Raw genomic sequence first — 6,816 nt, 5'->3', positions numbered from 1 at the left:
ACATTATGGCAAAGGGCAGGGGACATGCAGCTTGTAGTTCGTTTCCCCAACGTATATGCGCCAATAAAAGAAAATAGAAATACATAAATAAATTTAGATTAAAAAGCAATAATTGCATGAAAACAGGTTGTTGATGCGTCTCGAAGCTCGAGTCCAAGTCAAGTTTGAAGTCTTTTGGGTCGTGTCGCAAGTCAAGTCTGAAGTCTGAAGTCACTGTTTGTGTGACTTAAGTGTGACTCGAGTCCGAGTCTCAGACTTGAGTCCCTATCTCTGGTGCTGACTAAAAAAACTCACTATAAATGGACTTGAAGTAAATCACGTAGCAACATTACAATTAAAATACAAGTTCTGCTTTTTCAAACATCATTTCCAAAAAATAATATTGTATTATATTTGGTCCAAAAGTATAGCAACCTAAATTACTTTTCTCATCCGCATTTTTAAACGGAGGAAAAATTGTCAAAAAAATGTATCTGCCAAGTGGCAAAATGTTTATACAGAATGTATCTGGAAAGCATTTATTGACAAAATACAGTATTCTCTTTGTTGGCCATACAATATTTGCCCGTGTCAACTAAACTAAAGTTATTACATTTTTTTTTTTTTTTGTTAGGTAAAGCTCAGGATCCATCCAATATGGAAACAAGTCAAAAGTGACTTAAAGCATGAGACAAGATGTGTTTACTTTATTAACATTTAACTGAAACCACAATCTTTCTACTTTAACCTAAGTGATTTCGTTGCCTCAACCACATGCGAGAATCAGGATTTGAAGCCCGGCCTCTGGTATAAAGGTCCTGCTCTTGTAAGACAGCCACGCACCCTGACCGTCTCCCCATGAGTTGAATGCAGTACGAAAATGTAGCACTTCCTCCATTACATTTCCCACCAAGTGCATTTGGTGAAACACATTTGTAGTATAGTGTAATTCCTAAGGGACAAGGTTCAACGATTACAATGTGCAAATTTTAAGGAAGAATTTACTTTTTCTCAACAGAATGAGCAGGTGAATTCCAGCAGAGAGGTCTGATTTTGTGATTGATTTTAGTTATTGATTTGAGTTTTTGGTTTTATTTATTTATCGTTTAAAAATGCTTGAAAAAGAGTGAGAGAGAGGAGTATTGTACAGAGCAATGAAGCCAATACTGAAGTGTCAAAAACTGCAGTTCCTTGATGGCCACTTGAGGCTGGCTTCAAAAGGGAGTCAATCCCCATAGACCCTGTTAAAATGCACAACTTTACAGCAGAAATAAACATGTTTACAGCCTGGTACAAAAAAACGGTTTTGGTCTCTTTAGCTAAGTCTGTATTTTATACAGTCTATGGCACAAATCTACAAACAAGCTCAGACTGGAAATGGACACACTGTGTAGTTTCTGTGTGCCAGTAAAAAAGAAGAGAGAAAATAGCATCTAGATGGAAAAACTAATACTGTTTTCCATTGCCCTTGCACATTAGGCTAATGTTGTGCATCAAGAGCTGTAAAGCTTACAGTTATCCCTGTATTCTAATGAATATTTAATTATGAACCTGATGCACCTCCATATGCAGTTAAGGCTGAGACTGAATGATTAAAAAGTGAATGTACTTCCTATTGTGGTTATGTTTGTGGTGTTTTATTTTTATTTTTATGACATCTCCAAAAATTTGCATTAGTTAGATTCTTTTCATTCATGAGATTTTTTCCTCATCGATTCAGGTAGTATAATACGCCACTGAAGTGCATACGCCACTTCAGTGGCGTATTATACTACCTGAGTATGACACGCCAATTTGTATGCCATTTTGGTGTGTTATCAAGACGCATAATCGCTTTTTAGCCTGTTTACCGTTTGGCCTCCATTGACATACATTACGTGTGAATTGTTGCCATAGCGAGTAGTATGAAAGGACGGAAGTCCGCGGAGGGGGGTTTGTTGGGGTGGCGGATGGGTAAAACATAGGACTTTTACCCAGGAGAGCTGGATTGCGTCCCGCGTGTGGCGTTTATCAACCTTTCCCAATGTTCTATTCCTAAACCCAACCTTTAATTTATTTTATTTTTTTTTTTACACGCGTGTGGCGTTGTTCTTGTGATAGCATGGCACGTTCTCGCGATAACACGCTGTGTATGTTTACATCCACTTTATACAGCGTAGACATACACGTGGATAGCTCAAAATGCGTACAGATAACACACCATTTGGCTTTATGAAAGTGGCGTGTATGTTCACGCAAAGTCATGATGCCATGTTGTTGTATAAAACACGTTACCTTCATAGCCACAATGCTCTTTTTCCTTTTTCCATTTTCCTGCACAAATGAGGGTGAAACACTGAAGAAATGCCATTGCCAAGTCCTTACTCCTATTCACTGTAGTTGCTTTTTAAAAATGCCATCTTTTTGTAACTCTGATATAGCCCTTTTCTTCCATAAGTGGGGCTACAGAGTGGCGAGCATGCATGGCAAAATGGTATTTGGAGGAGGAATGGAGGATTTTAAGCTCCATAACGGTGGCATTAAATTGCCGTGCATTGCAATTAATGTTGTGTCCACCCTCTGTAGGATGCACTACAGTCTACAGTGATGAAAAAGGATAAATGTCAAATAAATATACATGAAAATCCACATTTACTGTCAAATAATCTCTTTAAGGCTGTCCTTCTGGCGCTAGAAACAGGAGGGAGGCCAGATTTGACACCAATGCTGTTAAAAAGCTGACGTCACTGCACTGACTAAGACAGAGAACAGAGAGAGGTGTCACATAGCAAGCCCTCTCCTCTCCTCTCCTCTCCTCTCCTCTCCTCTCCTCTCCTCTCCTCTCCTCTCTGATTTTAGCAGGCATTTTGTGACATCCAGTAGCCTGCTGGTGTGGAGCTGTTTAGGGGGCATGAAGAGCTTTCTAAATGATGGCTAAATTTAACTAAATGACTTCCTCCACTTAGATCTGATATAATGTTCTCCCCTGCTCCTCTCCTCTCTCTGGATCTTTCTCTCACTGCCCCATCCTTTTTAGTTGTTGTCCTTTTTATCACTCTCTCACTCTCTCTCTCTCTTGCTCTCTGTCCTGATTGTGTGATTTCTATTTCTCAATCTCCCTCCCAACTACTCACTTCCTCGCATATCCATTTACCTTTTTCATTCTGTCTTCTGCTCCAACCTCTCCCTCCTCATCCTCTCGCTTCCTTTCTGCTAATGGTTTTGTTTTGTCTATTTTGTACTTGGGTAAAACTGTTCTCTGTCTAAATCTTTTCTCTCTCTGAAGTCTTAATAAGGAATTTTCTTTTAACATATTAGATAAGTCAGCTGGCAGTTGCCTTTCTGTCTGTCTGATCGATCAACTTTGTCCCTGTTTCTGTCTGCAATAATGTGCCTTTAACTGGAAGCAGCTACTAATTAGAGGATGGATCTTTTACCTGAGAATTATGGTCAGAAAATTGGAAAAGGATAATTGCTTGTAGCTCAGCAGTCAATGGTGACTCAGGCAGCCAACCAGCCTGTCTTTGTGGTACTCTATTCATCCACTAACAACCTCTCTGCAGTAAAGCTTAATTACCTAATTTATATGTATAAAGTTTATCACTCATTAGATTACCATGTATATCATGTTGCCATATAATTATTTCATGATATAATGTAATATAAAGTTATGTTAAAACTGTAATTTATATTACCTGATCTGGTATTTATGAGTTTATGATTTATATATTGATAGTTTTACATATTAATGACACAATAATCTAATGATACATCAAAACTCTGATTTAGTTAAATATATTATTATTTTATGGACCCTTTAAGCAAGAAATGAAGTATAAATTATTATACTAAACACAGATTCAGTATTATAAATGAATATAATACAATATACTGTGATATACAATATGATAATCTCCCCTGAACTAATTTGTTGCCCATCCTAACCTCAGTTGAATACCGCACACACATAAGAAATACATGTGTATTACTGAAGCTTATCAAGTGGGACCTCACCAGGAGCAGCTGGCTAACAACACAAAATCAGCTTTGGGGTATGCAAGATGATCAAAAAATAATGTAACCATATCCTCAAATAAAGGAAACTGTAATAATGTCCAGCATGTTTACCCTATTTTGTCATATAATAATAATAATAATAATAATAATAATAATAATAATAATAATAATAATAATAATAATAACAACCTTATAACGTGAACCATAACTTGACTCTCTATTTTTCAGTAAAATTTAGAATAGTTAGCCTGAGAAGGGAAAACAGCTTACCAAATGGAGCTGTTGCCGGAAAAAAACAAGAGCTAGGGTGAGTTGTTCAAAACCTTTCTTTTTAGTAAACTCTGGGTACACAAACAATGTTGTCAACGCTGGAGTTCATGTGTAGAGCCCCTGGTGATACTTCGAGCAAAGTTTCATGTTGTCGAGCCTTTTCAGTGTTTTAAAAATAGCTATTTTGAGGCTAGCATAAAAGTGCCCCTAGCACTCCCATTCAAAAGGACATTTGACTGAAAAAACGAGAATACGGTAAATCTTAAAAGTGACGCTTCCATCCTAAATATGCTTTTAAACGAAAGTTTGACTCGGGTACATGCATTTTAGCGAGAGTTACGCTTTAACGTCCGGGTGAAGCAAAATCAGTGATTTTGTTCTAATCACATTATACATGTCAGACAGTACTTGAAAACATGTGAGAAGACTGTAAACTGTGTAGTACTGAATTGTGAAGTTAGAACGTTAAACAGTTTTTACCATTTCTGTGTGCAGGATTTTTTTAGGGCAGCCTGAAATCATGGTTCAAAGATGCACTGGAGTGTTGTTTTGTTTCCCCTTTGTGAGCGATGCAGGTTCGCTATGTCCCACAAGCTCAATAAAATACTAGGGCTGTCAAAATGAAGGTGATAGTAGCGAGTTAACGCAAATTCCTTTTAAGGCCATTACATTTTTTTGTGCGTTCTGTAATTTGGGCAGTGGGCTACATTGTAGTTTGGGAAATTAGCAATCAATGCAGCAGTAACGTTGTGGATGGCTAGCAGAAACCGTATAGCGCTCTGTGATAACATCCTGGGGATCACCAAACCTGCCATCTGCCGCCTGGCTCGGCGCAGCGCAGTGAAGCGCAGCTCCTGCCTGATCTACGAGGAGACCTGCGGTGTGTTGAATATGGTGAGTGGATAGTGTCATTCAAAGGAAGCCCAGGAGAACTCTTTGGAACTTTGAATTGATTTAATAGGGATTGCATATGGAGTTAGAATCATGCCAAAACCTCACACACACACACACACACACACACACACACACACACACACACACACACACACACACACACACACACACACAAAACGTGTTTTACTCACGCCCAACGATTCACAAACAAACTCAGTGTGGTTTGCAAATACAAAACATCATTCACAAACTAATGCATTTTGTTCTTCAAATAAGAAACCTACCTATCAAATAAATACAGTATGTTTTACACATAAAAAGAAACGTATTTCTTCAATGACAAAAAATATTCTGCAAGTACATACTAAAATCTTTCAAGTACAAAAAAAAATCCTTCAAGTACAAAACAAATTCTACAAGTACGAAGAAAAAAAATCCTTCAAGTACAAAAAAAATCCTACAAGTACAAAACAAATTCTACAAGTACAAAAAACTGTCACGTGACTTTTGGCACTAATTTTCCACCTTGCTGATCCACACACAAATGCCCTCAGATCCACACACAAATGCAGGTAAATTTACTAACAAATGTCCTGTAATTTGCACTCCACAACAGCAGGTGGCGTTGTTAAGTCAATTTAAGCCTACCAGGACCATACATACACGCAGATTTTTTTAAACGTTATTACGGTTCATAACTTACTGGAACAAAGCTGAGCAACGTGTTGTTGCTGTGACAAAACCACTGATTATATATATGTATATTGTAGCGATACTGGCGTTAAAGACCCGCTGATCGTTGTCTGATTCTCTGAAATGAATGCCGGCATTGCATTGTGGGAAATCGGCTTTGCATGCGCCCAACTCTGATCATATCTGTTCTGTCTTACAGCATACTGTAATATTTCACCAGTAATAAGACCAAAATAATATTATTAAAATAAAGAAAGGCATACTATGATAATATCTACATATATGTTGCTAGATGTAGTATTATAGTTTAAAAAATATCAAAACAACAAAGCAATCCAGCTTCCCTGGCCGAAATAGACCAAAATAATAACATTAAAAGAAATACAATTAAACCATGATAAGATCTGGTGAATAAATGTTGATTAAAACAGCGGTTATTGGGCTAAAAATACCAATAATAGCAAAACTGTATACAGCTTCTCTGTACAGAAAGAAACATGAAATCAGCCAAATCCCAGGAACATGGTTAACCAAACGAGGAAAAAATACAAAGTGAGGTCATCACATATACACATACAGTCCGTCATATGTCGTTCAATCTAGCTATACAATAAAGAAAATCTATTTGTTTATGGACATCAAGCTAGGCTATATGCTAGCGCCATATGTTAGCTAGCTAGCTAGGTGCTTAAGTTATGTTACTCACCCTCGTAGTTGTGGACATAACTTCATATGTCCAACTTCAAAGCTTTCTCCCGTTTCCTGATGGGTGCAGGTGAAAGTGCGTCGACCATTCTGTGCACATTAGGGCTGAACGATTTTTGAAAATAATCTAATTGCGATTTTTTTCCCCAAATATTGCGATTGCGATTCGATATTCGATTATTTTTTTAAGCTCTTTGTCTTCTGTATTATTCAACAAAGACAAACAATAAATCATTGTATAGTATGAACAACACACAATTACACACTAGACAGTTAAAT

This window comes from Perca flavescens, chromosome 1 (assembly GCF_004354835.1).
Source record: "Perca flavescens isolate YP-PL-M2 chromosome 1, PFLA_1.0, whole genome shotgun sequence".
NCBI lineage: Eukaryota > Metazoa > Chordata > Actinopteri > Perciformes > Percidae > Perca > Perca flavescens.
Note: the sequence above shows the minus strand (reverse complement) of the source record.